Here is a 22,123-nt window from a genome sequence, read left to right on the forward strand (position 1 = left end):
TCTGTCTGTGCCCTATAAGATGATTCTCATATTCCCTTTCAATTCTAAAGTCTCGGCTTCTTAGAGCTGGCATTCAAAAGAATTAGCACATTTCAAAACCCCCTACTAAAGTGTATCTTAAAGACTATTTATAAAGGGTTTGATCACAACTATAAAAATATTAATAGTTTAAAGGCAAAGAATATTCCTTAGAACACTCAGTGTTACTACATTTTTAAAAAAACATACACGGTCAAATAAGTTTGGAAAATGCTAGATTGAATAGAATTAAGCAGGTTTTCACTGTTGTCATTGCTGTTTTTACTCCAGACTTCTCAGCATTTTTGAACAATCCTCATGAATCCACAAGAAGAACATGACCCGTGTGTCATGCATTCACTTCCCTCTGGTTTATTCTTTCAAAAGGGGCCCAGAGCCAACTTCATTCTTATCTGGACCACCTCAGTTTCCCTAAGGACTGCCATTCACTTTATATCTTGTTTTCATCTGGAACTCCTGAACTCGTTTTCCTTTTCACATGACATTCCTCTTCTTCTTGGCATCAGCTAAGGGGTAAATGTGAAGTTTACCACATATCCTTAACTGCCCTTTATTTCCCACAAGAGCACCGAACGAGTCTCCATAAAAATATCAGACTTTCCCAAGGGCTTGGAGAAGCAAGGAGCATTACGTCATAGCAATTCAAACACCTTAGAAGCAAAGATTAGATATCTCCATTCTTAAAAGTCCTCTCCTCCTCTCCACCAGAAACCTCTAATTGACCACCACTGTTCATTTATTCCAGAGTACTGACAGACTGCCTAATCTTTCTCCTTCTTCTTGCTCCCTTCCCTCTCTTCTCTACTCTTCTTGGCTTTTCTCCCCTCTCAAACTATACAGTATTTACTTTTAATGCATATCAGATTGACTATTTATTTGATTCCTTCTTCTTTTTCAATCCTGCCAATCTACTCCCAACTGCTTACCAAGTCATTTTTCTAAACAAAGCACTTCCTTCAATAGAAAAACTGCAAGATACAGCTTCAGCTACCAACCTAAAATAATTCAGCATCTTATAGTCAGCAATTGAGTTCTTTTGAAGGGAAGCGTCTTTGCTTAGAAAACTTTGATTGTGGTATCCCTTTATTTCAGAACATATCCTAAAATTTCTGTTTCATAGAATTCTTCTTGAATCACAAATTTTAAAAAAAGAAAGACAAGACAGAAACAAATTGACATCTCATGGTAGGTGAATGTTAGGAAGTGGATGTAAAGAAGAATCAACCTGCTACTTATATAATTGTCATGTGACCCAGGACCTCATGCCATGCCCTTACCCATCCCTGTGGGCACAGGAGTTGTCTCAACAATGATCAGACCAGCAGTCTGATAGCACAAAATACCCTACTGATTCTCCTCCTTTTTCCCACACCATCCTCATGCACACACATGCATACAAATGCATACACCTTCCCAGGTTTTCCCCACGGGGCTCTCTGGATGTTTGCTCAGCAGTGTCTTAAACCCCTGCATTAGAGCAGGTTGTTGCCGGAGGTCCCAGAATCACTCAGGTCTGGATGGACCACAGTCCAGTGTGCTCAATGCCACCGTGTTCCAGAATATGTTGCTGAGACATCACTAAAGCCACCATGAACTCCGCTGCACCTCTCCTATCCATTGGAGTTGCTGCTGGCCATGTTGTTACCCTCCCCAAATCACCCACTTTGACTCTGATTGAGCATCAGTCAGCACTACAGCTTCGGCCTCCTGCACTCCCTCCTCTCTCCCAGCGCTCAGTTCTCCTCAAGGTTCTGATATACCTCCCTCTTCTCAACATTGCCTGCTCTTAAAGGAGCTCCTAAGCAGACCTGTGTTTTTCAGCTACTATGACCCTCTTGGGATTTTATGCTGAAAATTTTCTCTTCCCCAGAGGCATGTGTGCCATCAGGATGGCTAATCCCATGGTCATTTTCTCAGGGCTGCTATAGAGCAGGGAAACAATTCATGGGCCAAATCTAGCCTGCCACTTGATTTTGTGAAGTTTTATTGAAGAACAGTCACACCAATTCACCTACACATTGTTTAGGGTTGCTTTCTACTACCATGGTGGAGGTGAATGGGGTGACAGATAAAGACCTTGTAGCCCACAAAGCCTAACCTATTTACTTTTTGGTCCTTTTCAGTAAGTATGTTGATCCCTGCTATAGATGAAATAACAGAACTGTATTATTCCTTAATTTAAGCCAGCATAATTTGAGGAGGACCCCCTTGGTGCACACGGACCAGTAATCTTATCTGGAAAACTAATAGGATAAATCAATCAAAGGATAAAACACTATTCTAACACATGCCTGGGACACTGTTGGCCATTCTGATCATGAAAACTAAATAAACAAATAAAACAAAAAAATTTTTTGAGAGGAAGTCTCACTCTTGCCGCCCAGGCTGGAGTGCAATGGTGCCATCTCGGCTCACTGCAACCCCCGCCTCCTGGGTTCAAGCAATTCTCCTGCCTCAGCCTCCTGAGTAGTGGGATTACAGGGGCCCACCACCACACCCAGCTAATTTTTTGTATTTTTAGTAGAGACAGAGTTTCACCATGTTGGCCAGGCTTGTCTTGAACTCTTGACCTCAGGTGACCCACCCACCTCAGCCTCCCAAAGTGCTGGGATTACAGGTGTGAGCCACCGCACCTGGCCAAAACAGGTAAAAATTTAAAACTGCATGGGAATAATAACCCCAAGATAAAGATCCTGACTATCTGTGGGTAAAGGGAAAAGAACACTTTCAGGGATAGGTAGAGAGGAGTTCAACTGTATTTATAACAAAGGCTTCTTAGATTCAATGGTAAGTACAAATGGATTCATTTATTTCCCTATGTTACATATCTTCCAGATTTACTCCCCCTTTCTCTGTCCTGCTCTGAGCCACAGGAGGCTGGCTATGTAGACCTCACCAAAGGGCTCTTTTGCCTCCTGTTTTCTGACTGGGTCCAGCAAATAGTCAACTGCAGCAGGACAGGGAAGAAAGACAGGGTTTTTATTCCCCCAACTTCCTGCACACTGAATGTGGCCCTTGAATGAAAGCCACAGCTCTTAGCAGGAGACCATCACACAGCCATCTCTGACTCCAGGAACCGCTTACTGCTTCCTCCCCAACTCCTTGAATTAGCCACCTATTGCTACATAACAAGTGACCCCCAAGAACTGCAGCTTAAAACAACAATCATTTATTATCTCAAAGTTCCTAGGGGCTTCTTCCTAAAGATCTCTCGAAAAACTGTAATCAGGGTATTAACTGGAGCTGTGTTTTCCCCTGAAGGCTCAACTGAGGGAAGATCCACTTCCAGCTCACTCATATGGTGTTGACAGTGTTCATTTCCCCACAGATTGTTGGACTGAAGCATCCCTCAGTTTCTTCTCATGAAGGCCTTCCCATAAAGCAGCTCCAATCATGGCAGCTGGGTTCCCTCAGAGCAAGCAAGACAACCAGACAGAATCTACTGTCGTTTTGTAATCTAATCTCAGAAGTGACATCCTATTACTTTTAGTGTGTTCTGTTTATTAGAAGCATATGACTATGTTCAGGCTACACTCAAGAGGGAGGAAGTACCCAAGGGCATGAACACCACACTCACTGGGTGGTGGGAACCCTAGAGATGGTTTACCACACTCTTTTAGGCCTAGAGCAATAACCAGCTCTTACTAGTCCTAGGGTTACTGAAACATTTCAGATTTCCCTAAATTCTAGTAGACAGTCCCTAATTAAGCTCCCTGCAAATTATCTCAGCTTTCCAGGACCCTAATTTGAAAGTGTAATTAAAGTATACTCACACCAGGAAAGTGGTTGCAAACTAAGCTTAGAAATGAGGAAATCAAAGACTACTGTACAGAGAGTTTGAAGGCCACAAGGGTAACATTTAACTCAGGGCTGATACTTCATTTTTCCAAACAGCTCAGTGTAAAAAATAACAGTAAAAATTGCCTGAGAAAGGTTTTAAACAAGCGGAAAGTAGAGATACCCAAACAAAAGGAGGAAGAGAGAATGAAGTTCAAATAAAACTTTTCCATTGTAAGTAATTCCAATCCTTCCTTGGTCCTAATGTGAGAAATAGAATTCATTCTGATAGAACACGGAAAGATAAGAAAAAGGCAAATGGGGAACTAGAAATACAGATAAGCTAAAAGCAATAATGAAAATTAATTGTAACATCTGGGAAAATTTAGTTGACCTTTCTGGGAGCAGAGACACAAATTTCACTAAGACTAATTACCTTATTTTCAACTTTGACTTTATATTAAGGTGAATCTAGAGGGTAAAACAAATGTTTACCTTCAATGAAATAATTTTCAAGTAATAATACATTTATGTCTCTCAGGTTGAAAACTTCTTCCACCTCTAACATTTTTGCTGATACATAAGATTTTTATCAATCACTGTCATACTTATTAACCTGAACTTCAGTACTAATGTTAAAATAATTTACATTTTTATTAAAATTCCTGGTTTCCTAGAAAATTATTTTTATCTCAATAGTATCTACCATGCCCTGAAAAAGAAATAGTAGGCAAGACTTTACATGTTAGCTCAATAGCTACAGATATTAATAGGATCCCTTGTAGTTCAGAAAGGAATATAGAATAGAGCTAGGGTTCCCACCCTTCCCTTCAACTCTTCTCCATCTAAGTATAATTCACCAGGCCAGAGTGGAGGCAATTCATTTATGGGATATCCATCCATTAGATAAGAGATGCAGACATAATAGCCAAGGAATAGGTCTAAAATGCATGGAAGTTTGTATCCTTAGTTATTGAATGAGTTATGTATTTTCTAATTTTCTGCTGGGCCTAGAGAAAAAAATGACCAATCACTTTGGAAAGATATTGATGTTTACGAAGTATAGCCTCTGAATATCTCATATACAAAGGAAAGACTATATTTAAACCAAGGAAAAAATTTTATAGTTAAACCAAGGAAAAAATGAGTATAATTTTATTACTAGGGACTAACTTTCATATATAATAATGGCTTACACATAAAAATTCATCTATGACATTAAATACCAATTATATAATTCAATTAACTTCATTTTTCCCTTATAATTATCTGAAAAATTTATTCTTTTACAGTGAACAAATTCTTCCCACTCTTCTGAGCAACCATCTCAAAATATAGTAAGTATTGGCCATTGAAATGAAATAAAATTCTGTAAGTAAGCTCATCATTGGTAGTGATGACTCACCACTCTGTTTATAAGTAGGCTATAGTTGAGTAAACACTGTCAACACAAATAAATCACTTCAGACCATTATGCTGAGAAGATCATGGTTGTATTAACTGGTTTTCACGTATGCCTCATTACTTCTTTTTCTAGATTATTCATTGAGAGGAGCATTATCTATTTAATTTTTTTAATGTCATGAAAGAAAGTAAAAGATGTGTAATGGGCACAAAAACTCTCCTGTGAATGTTAATGTTAACTTTCACTTGATTGAAAAACTGCAGTATAATTTTTACCTGAAAAGAAACTTTGCCTTGAGTATAATACCTTCAAATTATGTAGAGCTTTTGTCCCTTAGAGTTCACAGCTCCTCAATACCTAGAGAGAGATAACTGAGCTACAGAGTAATAAGCTGATATATTTGAAAGAAAATGCTGGTACATTTTATTTAATCAAAAGATTTTCAAAATGACATTATCAGCTCTTTCAGACAAAAAAAATTACTTGTTTGAAATTGGACGTCAAACAAAAATTATATAGTGAAATTCCATTATAACTAGATAATTTTTTAAAATAGTCACTCCTTCATGAACACACATTGGCTCACCAAATATGTATTGAGCTCAGCTATCATGTGCTAGGCACTGTGCCAGGTACTGGGAATACGTAGATCTAGGACATAGTCTCTAGCCTCATGATACTTAGAGTCTGCAGAGAAAAAGGTAACTAGATTACTAAAATATTGAGAAATAAGGACTCTAATAAAGGTGTATAGTACATGATAGTCTCTCATTACTGTTGCAATAGAGTTGTGTTGTAGTCTTTTTTTTTTTTTTTTTTTTTTGAGACAGAGTTTCCCTCTGTGGTGCAGGCTGGAGTGCAGTGGCATGATCTCGGCTCACTGCAACTTCCGCCTCACGGGTTCAAGCAATTCTCTTTCTCAGCCTCCCGAGTAGCTGGGATTACAGGTGCCCACAACCACGCCCAGTTAATTTTTGTATCTTTAGTGGAGATGGGATTTCACTATCTTGGCCAGGCTGGGTCTTGAACTACTGACCTCATGATCCACCTGCCTTGGCCTCTGTAGTCTCTTTTAACAAGAGCTAAGACATTTCTTTAAAACTCTTTTGGTAATGATCTCATCTTGGAGGTGAGGAAAGAAAAGGTATCAGTCTATGCTTGAGGGATTTCCTTATATACCGTGAATACCCTTGTTTGAAAGAAATACACAATATGTTGATGTCCTAAAAATCTGATGAGAAAACATTGAACTGATGAGTAAAACTTGACAAAAATAAAGTTTTGATAACCAAACTCTACCTCCTCAAGCAATTAGAAAGAAATGAATCAATAGGAAATAACCCTACTCCATTCTACCCTGCAACTCAGTGTTAACAACAGCCTTGAGGTTAGAAGACCATTGAGGAGTTTATGAGTGTGTGCATGGAGGAGGGGAATCAGGAGCTCTGTGAAGTCTGAGTCTCAATCACAGAGACATTAAATCTCTCCCATTCAGAACATCCCTAATCTTTTCTCCTCTAACATCCCCTAAATTGGAGTTTTCAAGGTGAAGGACAGAGATTACACAGCCAAGTCAGCCTCCTCTCAGCTGCTTTCATTCTGTGAGAGAAAATGCCCCAGCTGACCCTGAAAGTTTATGGTCCTGATCAGGATGGGCAAACAAGAGGTGGATCTGTCAGTTGTTTCATGCTTTTGTCAAGGAGCTGGTGGAGAGACTGCTCAAATTGGTCAAAATACATAAACATTTAGGTTGGTGCAGAAGTAATTGTGGTTTTTGCCATTACTTTTAATAATTACTAATAAATTAAGTAACCACCTAGAAAAAACTTGACCAGAAGTCATTCTACAATAAGCATTTACCATGTTGCAAATATGTTCCTGTTACAGGGTAGGGACTGTTAAAGACTGAAAGTTTGTGCCCCTTCCCCAAAAAATTCCTAACCCCCAAAGTGATGGTATTAGGAGGTGGGGTCTTTGGGGGATAAATAGGTCATGTAGGTGGAGCTTTCCCGAATGGGATTAACCTTATAAAAGGAACCCTGTAAAGCTCTCCATGCTCTTTCTTCTACGTGAGAATGCAACAAAAAGACAGCAGTCTGCAACCTGGCAGAGGGCCTTCACCAGAAGGGGACCGTCTTGGCACCCTGATCTCAGACTTCCAGCCCTCAGAACTGTGAAAATACATTTCTTGTTGTTTATAGGCCACCCTGTCTATGGTACTTTGTTATAGAAGCTCAAATTAATTCAGGGGCCAAGTCTTTTCGTCATTATGTCCCCAGTGTCTGGTACCAGTTTGTTTTACACTGCATGAGATGCTTCAGAACTTGATTATGTTGAAATGACTGAATGAGTGAACAATTCCCTAAGGGATTTATACTAAAGTCAAATATTGACTTCTGGTTTCCTTATTTTATTTTTAGGCATGGGTGTATAAGACAGTGAAATAAAGACCAACTTCACTCTCTCAGCAGAAATGGGACAGGCTAGAATCCCTTCTGACCAACTAGCCATGCTACCCTGAAATGACCTCAGGTTTCCTGTACACTTCTCTAAGTGGTGGAATATGCTCAGCATCTACCAGGTCCCAGATCCCATGAATGACATTAATTGTTTCCATTAGGTTTATTCAAAAAGGAGAGTGGAAATCGGGATTCTTCTCTTTACTACCGGCATGTTATAATGAATATGAATTATATGAATAAGTGGCAAGGTATGGCTCTCAGCATACTCTAATGGTCTGCTACAAAATCAATAGGAATATGGCCAGAATGTGACAAAATGGAAAATAATAAACTTCTAATTGACTCAGTTTTTTCACCTTTGCCCTGAGAACCATGATGAACCATGAAATTCCAAAGCGCCCATGCATCACTGCAAATGCTACTGGACCAAGGCGTCTTATTCTTCTTTTTTTATTTCCTCCCCTGTCTTCTAATCTCAACTCCATCCTAGGACCTAGGACAGTTTCCAGAGCACAGTAAATTTCAAATGTTGTTCAGATAACTGGCATTTCTTCATAGCTAATATGTTATAAGGGGAAATAAATATCCCTAGAAATCCTCATACATTTGAAAATCTCAACAGGCCAAGAAGAGATAATTCAGATGAAGTCTACACTGAAAAACCACAATAGAGAGAACCAAACATCTCATTATCTGAAAGCAACTGCTTAAGTCTGCTATAAATGTATTTTTGTAGGGTTTCCTTAAAACTTTACTGCATGACATTTTAACATTGAAAATAAAGCTATTTTAAATCATTGAAATTCAACTGCCCACTTGCTCAAAGAAGATATTTATATAGTTATTTGTTTCTCCAATAGGAAGAACTGGCTCATTGCATGCAGTATTGAAGTCTTTTGATGATATTTCAGTTTCCAAGTATATCTAAAAAGTAGAATGATCCGGCATTTTATTGAATTCTTTGATTCTATATAGGCTCGTATGAGTATCAACTTTTTTTCTATACTATAGATATCATTCATATTCGCCAAGATAAGAAATTGAGTTAACCCTACTTCACTTTTTTCTTCAAAAGTGTTGTCTTTTAAATATTCGGACAAGAAATCTATATTTGAGTTTGTTATTCAGCATGGTTTATAGTTTCTATTCAGAATTCTGCTTTACAAATAAATCAATTCTAATTTTCTCAAAATCAAAATAACTCCAGAAAAAAATTCAGCAATAGCAAACATTGATCCAGCATGAAAACTGAAATAATTTAAAATTTATTACTTGATCTGTTCTCTCATACATTCAGTATTAGAAATAAAATAATTCTTAATGCCCTTCCCCAAATTCTATGCCAGTAAAATTGAGTTGCTTCATCATTTTTTATATCAAAGATTCCTTTTTTAAAACAGTTATGCAAGTCAGGAATTGCTTCTCAAAGACCACATTATGTTTTATAATGATTTAATAACTATGTAATCAAAACTCTCCCAACTTTTAGTCAACATTATTTATTTGGTGAAACTCAATGAATTGTTTATGTTAAGTTAAACATAGTTTAAGCTTCTTTTATAGATGTTACTTTGAACCCATCTGTTATCATTAGATTGGGAGGGAGGAGATAGACTTTAAAATAGTTTAACTTTAGCATAATGATTAATTCTAAATCTTATTAAATCCTAATAACTTGCAGATATGTTATCTAATGTGTATGTTTATATAATATATTAAATATCTCTGACATACATAGGATGCATACATATCTCTGACATACATACATATTTTAACTCCATTTTATTGATAGGGAAAGTGAAAGACTAATGGAGTTGTAAAAATTAGTTTGAAATGAAAGGAATAAGATTTGGGTTTCCCCCTCCTACTCAAGTGTATCTTTTCTGGTTATTAACTTTTGGAGATATAGATTTTTAAATGAATTACATTAATATATTTTTTAAACCAAAATTTGTCTCACTTACTGTAGCAACTTGAAGTACAAAGACATTAGTAACTTTAATTGGTTCACATTGTTCAATTGCTGTAAAGATCAAGTTTAGAACACTGAATTCAATTCATTCGAAAGCACACACTGATGACACTGACCAATATGGAGAAAGAAGAAACTGCAGTTGTAGTGATGACTGCAAACGATGAGCGCAGATGGAAAAATACAGAGTGTGGGACCTAAAGGGAACTATTCAGGCAGAGATGTTCATCAGGTAGCTCTATTTATGAACTCTTACTGTGCATCAGTTTATTACAAAGGCACTTGGGACACAAAAACAAATCCTAGTAAGGGAACAAAGGAGGGAATAGGTGTCAGTGTCTGTCAGGGTCCGGTTAGGATACAGAGGTCACACTAATTACTCTTAATAGGAAAAACTTTAGTGTAGATAGTTATATTGAGTAGATGAAAAGGCAAAGAGAGAACTCTAAGGTATCACAGAGATAACACCTGCAGGAAGCCTCTTCTACCCCTACAATTGGGAAAGCAAAGTGAAAGGTTGGGTTTATTAAAATTTAGAACGTTTAGAGGAGGTGACTCATCTGCCTGAGACCCAGACATCTAAGAAGGGGCACTGCTCACCTAATGTGTCTGATTCTGCCACTGTTAGAGAACCTAAACTGCAAAGTGCATTTGATTGCTGCTATTGGATTCAACTGCCACTGCCAGGGTGAAATGAGACAAGGGTGACCCTGACAAAATTAGGAAGCACACATGAACTCAACAGAAAAGAGCAAGTGCCTTTTCCCTCCACCAGCTGTGCAGTCTCCCTGGAACCCCTGCGGAGAGAGCCTAAGAGGAGAGAACTGGCCAGGCAGAGATCTAATTTACAGAGTGCCAGTCCCAGCACCACAGAGCAGGCTACACAAGGATATGGGTTTGGAGCTGATCATAGCTCCAATTGAGATCATAGCTCAATAACTGAAGCAGAATGATTATTCCAATTGAGGGGAAGGGGTTCAAAAGGTTTTGATAAATAAGTTGAGTTGAGTCATAGAAGCTGCAATTTATTGAATAATTAGAATGTGTCAAGCATGGTATTAAGCACTTCAAGTTCATTAGTTCATTTAATTTAATCCTCACAACAGCCATTTGTAGTAGATATTATTATTCCAAGTTTATAGATAAGAAAATTGAGGTTCAAGGAGGTTATGTGACTTGACCAAAGCTATATAGTTAGTTATTGGGGATCCAGGATTCAATCCCAGGTCCATCTGCCTCCAAAATACAAGCTCTCAAACATTATAACATACACTCTCTTGAAAGATTGGTAGGTGTTTAATAAATAGAAACTGAGCAAAGGACATTCCAAGCAGAGAGAAAGCATAACCAAAGTCAGAGAGGTAAGAAATAGCCTGGCAGCAGTAGGAAACCAAAAGAAATTCCACAGTTTAAATCTAATGTAAAAAGGAATACAGAGGCCAGGCACAGTGGCTCACACCTGAAATTCCAGCATTTTGGGAGGCCAAGGCAGGCAGATCACCTGAGGTCAGGAGTTTGACTCTACTAAAAAGAAATACAAAAAAATTAGCCGGGTGTGGTAGCATGCACCTGTATCCCAGCTAGTCAGGAGGCTGAGGCAGGAGAATCACTTGAACCCAGGAAGTGGAAGTTGCAGTAAGCCGAGATCACACTCCAGTCTGGGCAACAGAGCGAGAATACATCTCAAATTTAAAAAAAAAAAAAAGAATACTGAGTAAATGGTTCATTGGATAGTTCATTAGAAGCCAGTGCAAGGAAGACTCAATAGAGCGTGTTTTCATGGATCCATGTTTTCATAGATCAGCTTTATCCTGAGGGCAGTGGAGAGCCATTGAAAGGTTAAACAGCAGAATAGCCTAATAAAGTTTGTACTTTTTAAAAGTGTTCTTGCAAACATGTGGAAGGCTTACTGAATAGATGTCAGAATAGAAACAAGAGAGCTAGTTAGGAGACGTTTCCCAGAATCCAGAGAACACATGAGAACGGCGTGAATAAAAGCAGTAGTGGTGGTGATGAACAGAAGAGAATCAAGAGGAGAGATGCTAAGAAGGTAGAACGTATGAACTGATGACACACTGTAAGGGATTTAAAGGACAAGTGAGAGAAAGCAATGCAGGACAACTCCTGATCTTCTAACTGGAGGACCAGGTGAATGATGGTGCCTTTGATCAAGTCGGGAAAAGGTTGGAAATAAGACATTTGGGAGAAGGAGATATTAAGTTTTATACATGTGGAGTTTAAGATAGAAAATACAGGTTAAGATATGCAATCAGCAGTATGATATAGATTGCTGGTGTTCAGAAAGGAAATATGGGCTGGAGATCAAGGTCATCATTTTTAGTGATTAATGTCTTTGTCTGCCCTTTCTGGAAAATGCACAAGACGAAGGGCCTAAACATTAGTAAAATCTCTTTTGACCTTGAAAGTATTAAAGCTTGGATTTGCAGCAAGCTAAAAAATCCAGGAAGATTAGAAGAGAGTGTTTCAAATCTATTACGTATAATTGGTACAAAAATTTCAACTAATTGAGAGAAAAAAATAGAAAGACACAAACGTCAACCAGAAATATAGCATTCTCAGCATGCTCCTTGAATTTCACTTTTAAATAAATTTAGAATTGTTCTTATTGCATAAAAAGTCTCATCAATTATATTAACAGATATCCCAAACCTACTCCTAATGTACTAGATTGCTATATATTTCGATTTATATATATTAGAATGTGGGAGTATTTGCAATAAATCAGGTAACTCAAGCAAATTGTACCAGAATACATTATCTTTTTTTTAAGACAAGGTGTAACTCTGTTGCCCAGGCTGGAGTGCAATGGTGCCATCACAGTTCACTACAGTCTCAACCTCCCAGTCTCAAGCAATCCTCCCACCTCAGCCCCAACAAGTAGCAGGGCCTGCAGGTGCACCACCAAGCCTGGCTAACTTCTTTTTTTTTCTTTTTTTTTTTTCCTTTTTTTTTTTTAGAGACAGGATCGTGCTATATTGCCCAGCCTAATCTCAAACTCCTAGGCTCAAGTAAACTTCCTGCCTTGGCCTCCCAAATTGCTGGGATTACTAGCATGAACCACCACACCTGGCTCATTATCTTCTTTTTAATAATACTTAGCCCTGATTCTTCATAAATTGCTACATAGGATTATAATTATTGATAAAAATAAGAACAATCTTTTCAAGTAATAATTAACATAAATACTTATCCACTCAAAAAGACAATTTTGATAGCTATAGTAATATTCAATCCTATTTCTCACTATTAACAGAATCCCTAATTTCCAATCATGTACTTAGGGATTGGTTTAAGCATATCAGCAAAATTACAAGCTCTGCCACAGTTACTGATTCAGGGATGGTGAAGGAACCCAAGCCTAAACAAGACAGTGCAGTATATAACACTCTCTTGGCATGCTATCTAAGTCAATCCAAGGAGAGTGATTCTCAGGACTTTTGTTTGATGGTTAGAAGAGAAAAAACAACATCACAGGAGGCAAATGAAGAGATAGGAAAAAACTGGTACTTGGTGATATCACTGGGTATTTGGACCAGCCCTAGACTAAACCAACATTAGATAAAACCAACTACCTGGTTTTAGTTAAACCAACATTAGATAAAACCAACTACCTGGAATTAGATAAATTCCAGCCTACTGCTTGTTTAAGTCAGTTTGAGTTGGGTTCTCTGAAACATCACCAACTGTTTCATTTTCTGCAATGAATAGAATTGATATTACTTACCAAGGTTTTTTTCTTCTATTAAGAAAGGTAATTAACAAATCTCCACTATGTAACTTCTTGAAGTCTATCTGAAATGATCACAAAAAAAAAGAGTTTAAGTAGTTAATATCCTAAAATTAAGAATTTTTTTTTAGGCCGGGCACAGTGGCTCATGCTTGTAATCCCAGCACTTTGGGAGGCTGAGGTGGGCAGATCATGAGGTCAGGAATTCAAGACCAACCTGGCCAACACAGTGAAACCCCGTCTCTACTAAAAATACAAAATTTAGCTGGGCATGGTGGCGGGCACCTGTAATCCCAGCTACTTGGGAGGCTGAGGCAGGAGAATCACTTGAACCCAGGAGGCAGAGGTCTCAGTGAGCCAAGATCACACCACTATACTCCAGCCTGGAAAACAGAGCTAGACTCCATCTCAAAAAAATTTTTATTTTCATTAAAATTGCCTATGTTTATCAATAAGTTAATACAGATTATAATATTCCACAAGAAAAAAATTAGTAGTGATTTAACATTTTTATTTATACAGAGATTTTATTTCAAGGTTATTGTATTAAATGTTAATTACAAGTAATATCCATTGTTATTGAAAGATAAAATTAAGGTTCTATACTTTGAAACCTTGAAAATTGTATTACAAGACCTCCAGTTCCAATCACTCACATTTATAGACTTATATAACCTTATTAGGTTACCTACCTCATACGCTGTTTGCCTTTGGACAACATACCATCCAATTCTTCTGATATTAAACTCAGCACAACATCCTATCTTGCTCTGAGGTGGGCAGAGGATTGTTTTTGCTAGCAACATCCAATAATAATAAAGGGAGACCTTACACCTCAAATACCATATTTCTTCTCTCTGTGGCTTCTCTCATGATACTACCTCTTCTTCTGCCCATTGCACTCCAACCCAACCAATTTAAATAGGCAAATAAGCTTACCAACCTATTTGAAATTTCCAGATAGGAAATAGGAGAAAACGCATGTAGCTGAGGTAATTCACAAATACTGCCTCCCCTGACTTAGCAGACTATAGATTTAAAATATTAATCAGTCCCTTCTGAGACTCATTTTAAAAATTTTGATTAAGAAAACACTACATAACAGAAAACAACTAACAAAATGGCTATAGCAGGTACTTTCCTATAACTACTTTACATGTGAATGGATTGAATGCCCCAATCAAAAAAAAAAATAGAATGGTTGAATAGATTAAAAAACAAGACCCAATTATATGCTGTCTACAAGAAACTCACTTTAGATTTAAGGACATACGCTGAAAGTGAAGAGATGAAAAAAGATATTTCATGCAATGGTTACTAAAAGATAGCAGGGGTGGCTATATTTATAACACACAAAATACACTTTAAGTCAAAAATTGTCACAAAAGACAAAGAAGGGCATTGTATAAAGATAAAAAGGTCAATCCACCGGGATAGTATAATAATTATAAATATATGCACCCAACATCATAGTACCCAAATACATAAGGCAAACATTGACAAAACTGGAGAGAGAAATAGACAGCAATGTGATAATAATAGAATACTTCAATACCTCACTTTCAATAATGTTTGAAAACAGAATATTCAAATAGAAGATCAACAAGGAAACAAGAGAGCTTGAATTACATTATAGGCCAAATGTTCTTAAGAGATGTATACAGAATATTCTACCCAATGGCAGCAGAATACACATTCTTCTCATGTGGATCTTTCTCCAGAATAGATCTATTGTGATATAAGTCATGAAAAAAGTACTTGATGCAGCAAAACCAATACTAAGAGGGAAATTTAGCACAATAAACACATTTAAAAAGAAAAGGATCTCAAATAAACAACCTAACTTAACACTGCAAGGAATTTTTAAAAGAGCAAATTAAGTCCAAGTTAGGAGATTACGAAAAATTTTTTAACTACAGCAGAAAACACAAGAAATTAAAAATAGACAAAATAAGAAACTGAGTTTTTTTAAAGAAAATCAAAATTGATAAACTCTTAGCTAGACTAACTTTAAAAAGGAGAGAAGATCCAAATAGATAAAATGAGAAATGAAAGAAGAGGCTTTACAAGTGATGCCACAAAATAAAAAGGATTATATGAGAATACTGTGAATAACTATACACCAAAGAAATGGACAATCTGGAAAAATGGGTAAATTCCTAGAAACACAAGCTATCGAGACTAAATCATGAAGAACTGGAAAGCCTGAACAGACCTATAACTAACATGGAGATTGAATCAGTAATCAAAAACCTCCCAACAAAGAAAACCTTGAGACCAGATGGTTTCACTGGTGAATTCTAACAAACTTTTAAGGAAGAATTAACATCAATCCTTCTGGCCATTAAAGAAAGGGGAACATTTCTAAACTCATTTTACGAGGCCAACATTACCCTGATACCAAAGACCAGCAGACACTATGGGAAAAGAAAACTGTAAGACAATATCCTTGATGAATTTAGATGCAAAAATCCTAAACAAAATGCTAGCAAACTGAATCCAACAGCACATTAAAAGTTTCATACACCATGACCAAGTGGAATTTATCCCTGGGATGCAAGGATGGTTCAACATATGAAAATCAATTAAGGTGATACATTGCATTAACAGAAGAAAGAATAAAAATCACATAATCATCTCAATCAATGTAGAAAAAACTTTGATGAAATTCGACATCCTTTCATGATAGAAACGCTCAACAAATTAAGAATATAAGAGAAGTACCTCAACATAATAAAGATCTTACATAAAAATCCCACAGTTAACATCATACTCAATGGTAAAAAACTAAAAGCTTTTTCTCTAAGCTCAGGAAAAATGCCCATTCTCACCACTTTTATTCAACATAGTACTAAAAGTTCTCACCAGAGCAGGTAGGCATGAGAAAAAAATAAAAGACATCCAAACTAGAAAGGAAGAAGTAAAACTGTCCCTGTTTACAGATGATATGATTTTATATATCAAAAATTCTAGACTCAACTTAAAAACTGTTAGAATAAAAAATTCAGTAAAGTTGCAGGATAGAAATACCACATATAAAAATCCGTTGCATTTCTATACACTAAAAGCAAACTATCCTAAAACAGAAATTGAGAAAACAATCCTATTTAAAATAGCAACAAAAAAATAAAATGCTTAAGAATAAATTTAACTATGGGGGGGAACGACTTATATAATGAAAACTACAACACACTGATAAAAGAAATTAAACACGACATAAACAAATGGAAAGACATTTGATGTTAATAGATTTAAAGACTTCATATTGTTAAAATGTTTGTACTGTTTAAAGTGATCTACAGATTCAATGCAATCCATATCAAAATCCCTTGGCATTTTGTAGAGAAACAGAAAAAGCAATTCTAAAATTTATACTGGAACCACAAAAGACCATAAATAGTCAAATTAATCTTGAGAAAAAAGAACAAAGTTGGAGGCATCATACTTCCTGAGTCCAGAAAAATATCACAAAGCTATAGTAATCTAAACATCATGGTACTGGCAAAAAGACAGACGTATTGACCAATATAACAGAATAGAGAGCCCAGAAATAAATCCACACATGTAAGGTCAACTGATCTTTGGCAAAAGTGCCAAGAATGCACAATGGGGAAAGGACAACCTCTTCAACAAATAGTTTTGGGAAAACTGGATATCCAGTATCCACATTCAAAAGAATAAAAGTGAGGCTGGGCACGGTGGCTCAGGCCTGTAATTCCGGCCCTTTTGGAGGCCAAGGCAGGCGGATCACTTGATGCCAGGCATTCGAGACCATCCTGGCCAATATGATGAAACCCCGTATCTACTAAAAATACAAAAATTAGCCCGATATGGTGGTGCCTGCCTGTAATCCCAGCTACTCCAGAGGCAGAGGCAGGAGAATCGCTTGAACCCAGGAGGCAGAGGTTGCAATGAGCTGAGATTGCACTCCAGCCTAAGCAACGGAGTGAGACTACGTCTAAATAAATAAATAAATAAATGTGGACTCTTATCTTATACCATACAAAAAAATCAACTCAAAATAGATTAAAAATTTAAAACTAAAACCTGAAAATGTACAATTTCTAGCAGAAAACATAGAAGCAAAGCTTCATGACATTGATCTTAGTAATGATTTCGTGGATATGACACCAAAAGCACTGGTGACAAAAACCAATATAAATAACTGAGACTGCGTCAAACTAAGTTTTTGCACAACAAAGGAAGCAATGAACAGTGTGAAAAGACAAACTACAGAATATAAGAAAATATTTGCAAACCATATATCCAATGAGAGTATATAATCCAAAATGTACAAGAAACTTCTACAACTCAATAGAAAAAATAAAAACCTAATAATCCAATTTAAACAGGGGCTAGGGAATTGAATAGACATTTCTCCAAAGAAGATATACAAATGGCCAATAGGTAGGTGTATGAAAAAAAAATGCTTGACATCACTAGTCATCAGGGAAATGCATATCAAAACCACAAAGAGATATTACACCTGTTAGGATGACTGCTATCAAAAAAATAAAAGACAACAAATATGGCAAGGATGTGGAGAAATTGGAACATTTAACTCACTGTTAGTGAGAGTGCAAACTGCTGCAGCCACTATGGAAAACAGTATAGTGTTTCCTCAAAAAATTAAAAATAGAATTATAATATTATCCAGCAATTCTACTGCTGGGCATTTATTCAAAAGAATTTAAATCAGAATCCCAAAGAGATATTGGCACTATCACATTTATTGCAGCACTACTCATAATAGCCAGGAGATGAAAATAACTTAAATGTTCATGGACAGATGAATGAGTTGATAAAGAAATAGGATACGTAGATATAATGGAATACCATTCAGCCTTTAAAAAGCAGGAAACTCTGCAATGTGTGACAACATGGATGAACCTTGAGGACATTATGTGAAGTGAAATAAGCCAGTCACAGAAAGACAAACACTGAATGAATCCACTTATGAAGTGACTAAAATAGTCAAATTCATAGAATCAAAAAGGAGAATGGTGGTTGCCAGGGGCTGGAAGAGGGAACAATGTGGAATTACTAATCAACAGGTATAAAGTTGCCATCGAGCAAGACAAATAAGCTCTAGGAATCTGCAGAACATCATTGTACCTGTAGTCAACAATACAGTATTGTACACAGAAATTTATTGACAGTAGATCTCGTGTTAAGTGTTCTAGCCACAATAAAATAAAATCTTTTAAAAAGAAATCATTCATGGCATAAGTACAATGTGCAAGATTTTGTGCCAAAGGCTGGGTGGACAAAAGATGTATTAGATGTTGCTAGGCTGGGCTATTAAATACCAAGTACTGTAAGACACTATTTCTAAAATTTGTATGGCTGCTACCAATGATTCATGTGCGCCTAATTTAAATAAATCATCAGGATTTCCTTAGATGTAGATAATATCAGATGAACTTATCCAGATATTCTACATTGTTTCCCATTCTAATAATCAGACACTTTGATTAACATTCAACGTTTATTCAAAAGCAGAATTTCGATACTAGGGAAAATTTAAAAGAAAAGCCAACACCAACATACAAGTGTATTTATCACTAAGCTAATATGGCTATCTCAGTCTAAGCATTTGTTTTCCTTTATAACTGGAAATAGTGGTTTTCAACCTGTGGTCTGTGGAACCCTCATGCTTCATGAGGTTACTTGAGGGGTCATAGTAGGAATCACAATCACATGAGGCTTGGACCCCATACCTGCTTCAAATTGCAGCAGCTCTATTTTTATGTATTTCATAAATGAAAGGAGTGCAGAGGACATGTGAGGAGTCATGTAAAATTTTACTTAGAAGAAAGGAATTTACTCCTGACAAGGTTTGAAAACTTCTCCCTTAAAAGAATAATATTGGCTGTGTGTGGTGGCTCGCGCCTGTAATCCCAACACTTTGGGAGGCTGATGCGGGCGGATCACGAGGTCAAGAGATTGAGACCATCCTGGCCAACATGGTCTCTACTAAAAATACAAAAATTAGTTGGGCACGGTGGTGCACACCTGTAGTCCCAGCTACTCGGGAGGCTGAGGTAGGAGAATCGCTTGAACCCAGGAGGCAGAGGTTGCAGTGAGCTGAGATTGTACCACTGCACTCTAGCCTGACAACAGAGTGAGACTCCGTTAAAAAAAAAAAAAAAAAAAGAATAATATCTTTGTTTTACCCTATAGCATTTCCCCTGAACAATTCCTGACTTCTTGGTTAACCATCTCTTGTCACCTATTCCAGTTTGTCTCTCAGATTAAAGGTAGGAATCGCTTCTTACATATCCTACTGGTAGTATTTAACTACTTCCTTTCTAAATTGATGGCTCCTACTAAGGAAAGATGCTTTTAATGTATGCCAGAGTAGGACAGACTCCACAGAGCTCTTGGCCCTCTGCATTGTATCTCCCCATCTCCAGACTGAAGCTCAAAGGGAGCCTTCTCTCCCAGCCAGCTCCAAATTCACCTGCTCATTACCCCCCCAGTCAATGTTTGGCTTCTCCATTTTATAACCCAACCTCCTATAAGTTTCTGTAGCTTCTTAAAGAAGAAAAAGTATTTTCTCCTCCAGAGAGTCTAAAATCATAATACATATATAACAATTTTAAAAGAAAGCCCCAAAAAGAAGCCTACTGACATCCTGTTCAGTCTTATATTTCCACAAGTCAGAAAAGTCAGACTGCAGAACAAAGGGAGTTAAGCACATGCGAGAGTGTGCCTTGATTTCACTTTAAAGAACTTTGTGCTAAGTCAAATCCATGCATTAAATAAAGGGTTACCAAGGAGTAGTTGTCCTTGACCTAAAATTTGTAAGTCTTTTCAATTATAAAAATTAATTTTTTTCCACTGAGTCTAATATTTTAGTCATTATGTGAAAGCTATATACAATTATCCTTTGTGAATAAGGCGGGGTAAAAAGATTTTAAAATTTGGATCATACTTATAATTGGTTATTAATATACACATAAGGAAAATCTTTATGCATGTGAAGCTTTGTCAAAGACTTTCTGCAAGTATACTGAAGAGCCACAATATGACATTGGGTAAAGATGCAAATTAATTTTCAGGCATGTGGAGCCATTAAGAATGAGAATGAACATACCATGAAGAATTAAAGGATATTAAAACACTTATGACTTTTTAATCTGTGCAAAGCAAACTATAACATTTTATCATCATAAAGCAACTAGTCTTCATAATATTTAAATGCTCACATACGAATTAGAGAGAATGAAATTCCTGAGAGTAACTATGCATCGCTTTGCCATTTACGAAATACTTTTCTGATCAATCATTTTAGCTAGAGAATAATCCTTTGCCCAAGAAAGCTATCTCTATTCTCAATTTACAATACCCAGAGACATTTAGTGATATGCCCAAGATCACACAGAAAGGTAAAGAGAGAGAATGACAAGCTGGTCTTCTGACTTTCGCTACATCACACACAGTATCCTGCAAGGCAGTGGACATAGCAGTGTGCTTGTACCTGCACACTAGTATAAACACATGCTAATGCATGCATACATGGGCTCTTCTTATACCTTACTCCTAAAATAACCAAGAAAAATGAAAATCCTATTTTTAAAAATAGCATTTGGCTGCTACATGTTCTCACCTATAAGTGGGAGCTAAGCATTGGATACACATGGACATAAAGATGGCAACAATAGAAACTAGGGACTACTAGAGGTCAGAGTGAAGGGAAAGGGCAAGAATTGAAAAACTAACTATTGATTAGTGCCCCAAACCTCAGCATAGTGCAATGTATCCATGCAACAAACCCGCATGTGTAACCCTGAATCTAAAATAAAAGTTGAAATGATTTCTTAAATAAAGAAAAATTATAGGAAAGCACAAAGAAAAAACAGCTTTTGGAGAGGCTTTATTATATAAAACTATAAACTCACATAGTTAAACTTAATTTTATTATATATACATTTATAACAGTCTGCCCGGTATTGCTGTATTTTTATACATCTCAATTTCACTACTAGACCACATATTATTTTATATTAAAACATACTTTTTGTACTCAGAGCATGTAACAAAATGCCAGGTATACAGTATATATACAATATGCGGGATGAATTCAGGCATAACTATGCCACAAATTTTAGGAATAAAACAAATTTAACTGTTTTTTGCAAAGAAGTCAACTGAAGCAAAGCCATTGTGTGAATCAACCAAGATAAGTTAGTGGCAGAGTCAGATCTAAACTCTAAAATCTAGACAACAATTAATTTTTGAGACTTAGAAGCCATTTTGTAGGCTATTTTACCCATCACCTTTGTTTGAGACAGATTTTGTTGGCCAGGCACGGTGTTCACACCTGTAATGGCAGCATTTGAGAGGCCAGGTGGGCAGATCACTTGAGGCCAATAGTTCAAGACCAGCCTGACCAACATAGTGAAACCCCATCTCTACCAAAAAAAATACAAAAACTAGCCAGGCGTGGTGGCACGAGCCCATAGTCAGCTACTCAGGAGACTGAGGTGGGAGAATCGCTTGAACCCGGGAGGCAGAGGTTGCAGTGAGCTAAGATCACACCACTGCACTCCAGTCTGGGCAACAGAATGAGACCCTGTCTCAAAAAAAAATTTAAAGACAGCTTTTGTTTTGATTATCATGTCAAAGTCCTAAATCAATGTACATTACATACACATACACACACACACACACACAATACTTATATTGAGCCGCTGCTAGCTTCTTAATAAAAATGT

At 36.9% G+C, this 22,123-nt stretch overlaps 1 long non-coding RNA gene across 1 annotated transcript in view; it reads left to right on the forward strand.

Annotated features, from left to right (window-relative positions):
- Positions 1-1,212: 1,212 nt before the first annotated feature.
- LOC144330246 (uncharacterized) overlaps positions 1,213-22,123 on the forward strand; it is a 40,502-nt gene continuing 19,591 nt past the window's right edge. The window contains exons 1-2 of the long non-coding RNA XR_013396247.1: positions 1,213-1,224; positions 5,109-5,153. This is a non-coding gene — a long non-coding RNA (uncharacterized LOC144330246). The remainder of the gene's footprint in view (positions 1,225-5,108; positions 5,154-22,123) is intronic.

Source organism: Macaca mulatta, chromosome 7 (genome assembly GCF_049350105.2).
Source record: "Macaca mulatta isolate MMU2019108-1 chromosome 7, T2T-MMU8v2.0, whole genome shotgun sequence".
NCBI classification, from domain to species: Eukaryota; Metazoa; Chordata; class Mammalia; order Primates; family Cercopithecidae; genus Macaca; species Macaca mulatta.